Genomic DNA, 5,942 nt, shown 5'->3' on the forward strand with positions numbered 1-5,942 from the left:
CGGCCTGCTCTCCATTTGATTGCTATGGACTGCTCCAGTTGTCCTGCTTTCCAGCTGGCCTGCTCTCCAGTTGGCCTGCTCTCCATTTGATTGCTCTCCAGCTGACTAGCGTCCAGCTGGCCTGCTCTCCAGCTGACCTGCTCTCCAGCTGACTAGCGTCCAGCTGGCCTGCTCTCCAGCTGACCTGCTCTCCAGCTGACCTGCTCTCCAGCCGGCCTGCTCTCTAGTTGGCCAGCCCTCCAGTTGGCCTGATCTCCAGCTTACCTGATCTCCAGCTGGCCTGCTACCCAGTTGGCCTGGCCTCCATTTGAAATGCTCTCCAGCTGGCCAACCCTCCAGTTGGCCTGCTCTCCAGCTGGCCTGTTCTCCAGTTGACCTGCTCTACAGTTTCGCTTGCTATCCAGTTGGCTTGCTCTCCTTTTGGCCAGCCCTCCAGTTGTCCTGCTCCCCAGCTGGCCTACTCTCCAGCTGACCTGCTCTCCAGTTGTACTGCTCTCCAGTTTCGCTTGCTATCCAGTTAGCTTGCTCTCCTCTTGGCTTGCTCACTTGTTGGCCTGATCTCCAGCAGGCCTGCTCTCCAGTTGGTCTCCTCCCCAGCTGGCCTGTTCTCCAGCTGGCCTGCTCTCCAGTTGTCCTGCACTCCATTTTCGCTTGCTATCCAGTAGGCTTGCTCTCCTTTTGGCTAGGCTTCCAGTTAGCCTGGTCTATTTTCCAGCTGGCCTGCTCTCCAGTTGTACTGCTCTCCAGTTTCGCTTGCTATCCAGTTGGCTTGCTCTCCTGCTCTTTAGTTGTCCTGCTCTCCAGTTGGCTTGCTCTCCTTTTTAGTGCTCTCCAGTTGGTATGCTCTCCTTTTGACCTGCTCTTATTTGGCTTGCTCTCCTTTTGACTTGCTCCCCAGTTTGCCTGCTCTCCATTAGCTTACTCTCCTTTTGACTTGCTTCCCGGCTGGCCTGCTCTCCAGTTGGATTGCTCTCCTTTTAGCTTGTTCTCCTTTTAACTCGCTTTCCAGTTGGCCCGCTCTCCTTTTGACTTGATCTCCTTTTCGCCTGCTCTCCAGTTTGCTTGCTGTCGTTTTGGCTTGCTCTCCTTCTGGCTTGCTCTCCAGTTGGTCTGCTCTCCAGCTGGCCTTCTCTCCATTTGGCTTGCTCTCCAGTTGTCCTGTTCTCCATTTTGGCTTGCTCTCCTTTTTAGCTTGCTCTCCTTTTGATTGCTCTCCAGTTGGTCTGCTCTACATACATACATATATACATTTTTATGTGTATTGTACATTTGCTTATAGATACATATACATACATACTTGCATATATAACTGGCGCTACGTCGGTTATGACGACGGAGGGGTTCCAGTTGATCCCATCAATGGAACATCCCTCTCGTGAAATTAATGTGCAAGTGGCAGACTATTCTACAGACACGTACGACCTTAACGTAGTTCTCAGGGACAAGGCTGGCCCTTTCAAATATAGATACTACTTTTTTCTTGCCGGATGAATGGAATGGAGCAACCTGAAATACAGGGTCATGCTCACGGACACAACGCGTCGCCGGGAATTGAACTCACGACTTTGCGATCGTAGGCCGAATGCCCTAACCACTAAACCACGAGCTTTAACATATTATATATATATATATATAGGGAGATGTACTCGCATAGCAAGTAATTTGATCTGAGATCGTGTGCTGAAACGATATAAACACCTTCCACGCTGCAATTGTTATATATATATATATATAGTTAATCCAAACAAGAAGGCACAAAAAAACACTACAACGCGAGGACGTGGAACAAATATAGTATTATTGGAGGCTCAGGAAAGAACGAAAGAAGGAGGGTTTAACGTTTCGAGCGGAGCTCTTCGTCGGAAACATAGGAGAAGGAAAGATCCAGAGAAGGGAAGACAGAGGGAAAAAAAATCGCCAACGGTACACACGAGGTCAAAAAAGGTAAGACAACAAAAGCAAGAAAGTGACCCCGATATTATGTAAATAGAGGAATTTATATGTAAATGTAATATGTGACAATTATTTGGTAGCCATGATAAAACTCCGAGTTTCGGATGCTTGGGCGGAAGTTTTCCGATGGCCGCATAACTGAATAGATGGCGGTGTGGATATCCACCTCGGCATCTGAAACACCGAGTTTTATCATGGCTACCGTATAATTGTCACATATAACATTTACAGATATATATATATATATATATATATATATATTTACACACAGACACAAACATATATATATATATATATATATATATATTATATATAGGATGTGTGCACGATTCTAGCAGCTGAATCTTTGCAATGTTTACACACAACTACGTATACCTACATAAGGTACCGGAGAGCCTTTTTGCCAATAATACCGCCAGGAGAATCTGGAAATTGTGAGAAGCTAAGATTCCTCCTTGTTTTCTCTCGTTCGCTTCTCTTGTATGTTTACTTGTTGGGTTTTTTGTTTTAATGGTTTCATTTATATATAATTGTTTTTGTGCTTACACACACACACACATATATTATATGTTATATATGTGTGTATGTCTTATATGCATATATATATATATATATATATATATATATTATATATATATATATATAAGCATATAAATATATGTAAATATATATGTATATATATGCATATATATATATATATACATATATACATAGATATGCATATAAATATAATTATGTATATATATATATATATATACATATATATATGTATGTAATATAATTGCTTACGCACATTCATACACATATACATAGTACCTATGCATGTATGCATGTATGTATGTATGCATGTATGTATGTATGTATGGTTGTATATATATTTGTATGTATATATGTATGTGTGTATTTATGTATGTATGTATGTATGTATGTATGTAGGTAGGTAGGTATGTGTGTATGTATATGTGCGTGTATGTATGTATCACTAAAGTGACGGAAGAGAAGACCATTCCTCGGTTCTTTGGCTACATCCTTTGTATGGCAATTAGACTTACTTTAACGCGTGTCATGGCAACCACAACAGACAAAAAGGACGGACTCCAAGAGAAGACGAAGAGAATTTATTTTCTTCTACCCCTTCTTCTATGAACGGCGGATGTGCTTGTAAATATATATCCACCCACCTAAAATTTATAAATTATGAATTCAGCTTTCAGCTCTCAGCTATCAGCTCTCAACATCATTCAGATTTAGCTTCACAAATATGTATTTACCATATTCTATATACACTCACAGGCACACACGATAACAAGCAAGCTGTACAAAGGCCACACGTACCCACCAATCTGTATTATGTATGCTTGTGTGAGAGTAATTACGACTGTCGCTACGCATATAATTTGTATATGGAAATATACTTAAGTTAAGTTAAGTTAATTTTTTGGCTCAAAAAGCAAAAAGCAAGGCCATGTAGGGGGACATGGAGTTACGTACAGGGTGGTGCTCATGCAAAGAGTTCAGGCCATTTGTGGTCAAGGGAGACTTTGAACCGAGCGGTCGTCGGCATCTTCACCATCTCGTCCGGCAGCTTATTCCACGGACGGATCCGCAACCCGGACGGAGAAAGCCCCTCTCCTTCGATTGAGATGAAATCGTCGCAGATAGAGCTTTTCGGAGTGACCCCGCAGCCGACGCTCTGGAGCAGGAGTGAAGAACAGCTCTTTCGAGAGGTTACACTTTCCGCTTATGATGTTGTGAGCAAGAATAAGATCACCACGGCATCGTCGTTTTTCTAGAGAATAAAGGTCGAGCGTCTTCAGCCTTTCTTCAAATATATATGGATGCACGTATGTATGTATATACATATTTTAAGATTTCGCTTACGCATGGAGATACTAATAATCTGGTGTTAGGATTCAATATACATGTGCTTCAGAACAAAGCGTTAGGCGAGTACAGAGTGTAATATGGAATTAAATAAATGACAAGGGAACAGGAATTATTTTCCTGCATTCTTTTTTTTTTTTCATTTGTTTCTGTCGGAGCACAACCTTGAAGGATTTTAGTCGAACAAATCTGACCCCACGGCTTATTGCTTTTAAAGCCTAGTACTTATTCTAACGGTCTCTTTTAAGCGGTGATGAGGGGACAAACGCAGACTAATACACACACACACGCGCGCATATTTTGTCTTGAAGTATGAGCGAAAATCTCCAGTAGAAGCACACAAATCGTCCCATCTATAAGGTTAATAAAACCAGGCGCAGGAGTGGCTGTGCGGTAAGTAGCTTGCTTACCAACCACATGGTTACGGGTTCAGTCTCACTGCGTGGCATCTTGGGCAAGTGTCTTCTACTATAGGCTCGGGCCAACAAAAACCCTGTGAGTGGATTTGATAGGCGGAAACAGAAAGAAGCCGGTCGTATATATATATATATATGTATGTGTATGTATATGTTTGTGTGTCTGTATTGTGTATGTGTGTGTTTGCGTGTGTGTTGGCGTGTGGTGTGTGTGTGTTTGCGTGCGTGTGTATGTGTATGTACGTGTGTGTGTATGTGTGTGTGTGTATGTGTGTGTGTCCGTGTGTGTGTAGGCAGTGAGAAGGAGAGAGAGACCGATTACATGGAAATATAATAGACTAAATGAACAAATATATATGTCTTTTAATCCTGTATTCGTGATTTTACCATACACGCACAATATATTTCCTTAGGGAAATCCTGGCATCCGTGGGTCGTAAGGTGTTCTTACCGGATAAAAAAATATCGTATCAATTGGGCATTTGTTCATAGTCTAGGTCCCGAAAATATTTCATAAACTCAACCTTCTTTGCCGTGTCCGATGGATTAAACACAGCCAAATCTCTCTGTAAAATCTCCCTCTTTTACTTGTTTCAGTCATTTGACTGTGGCCATGCTGGAGCATCGCATTTAGTCGAGCAAATCGACCCCAGGACTTATTCTTTGTAAGCTTAGTACTTAGTCTATCGGTCTCTTTTGTCGAACCGCTAAGTTACGGGGACGTAAACACACCAGCATCGGTTGTCAAGTGATGTTGGGGGACAAACACAGACACACAAACATACACACACACACACACACACACAAACATAAATGTATATATAGGGAGAGTTCACGCAAAAAACAAAAGACGAAGACAGGTGGTGTACAAAACAAACAGATGTATTAGTATAACGGTCAGGAATAGAAAAAGTCTTTTACGTTTCGAGCCTACGCTCTTCTATAGAAAGGGACACAAAAAAAACAAGGACAGAAAGAAAATGTGTGTAGTGGCTACCGATCTATCATGGCGACTGCCGGACAGAAAGCTCACACACGGGCTTCTTTCAGTTTCCTTCAACGAAATCCATTCCCAAGGCTTTGGTCGGCCCGAGGCTATAGTAAAAGACACTTGCCCAAGGTGCCACGCAGTGGGACTGAACCCGGAACCATGAAATTTAGCTTAAGAAAAAAGAAAAAAACCTGCTAATAAAAATATAAAATGATTATATGTAGGTTTTCTTTGAAAGAGCGGTTTTAAAAGAGTAAAATGGTAAAGAGTAAAATTTGCCACAGAAATTACCATCCCATCTATATACTTTTGAGTACTTTTGTCACTCGTTGGCAGACCAATTCTTTGTGAAGGGATTAGGGAGTCGGAAATTATGTAGAAGCTTTCCGTGTAAGTGTGTGTGTATGTGTGTCCGTCTTTGTCCCCTGTACTGCTTGACAACAGGTGTTGAATTGGTTATACCATCTGTAATTTAGTGGTGGCGCGTGGCTTAGTGGTTAGGGTACTGGACTCATGATCGTAAGATTGTGGTTTCGATTCTTGGATCGGGCAACGCGTTGTGCTCTTGAGCAAAACAATTCATTTCACGTTGCTCTAGTTCATTCAACAGGCAAAAATGAATAATCCTTCGACGGACCGGTGTACCGTCTAGGTAGGGCATATATGTGTCACGGAACCCGGGAAAATGGCCCTTATCA

Source organism: Octopus sinensis, linkage group LG14, assembly GCF_006345805.1.
Source record: "Octopus sinensis linkage group LG14, ASM634580v1, whole genome shotgun sequence".
Lineage (NCBI taxonomy): Eukaryota > Metazoa > Mollusca > Cephalopoda > Octopoda > Octopodidae > Octopus > Octopus sinensis.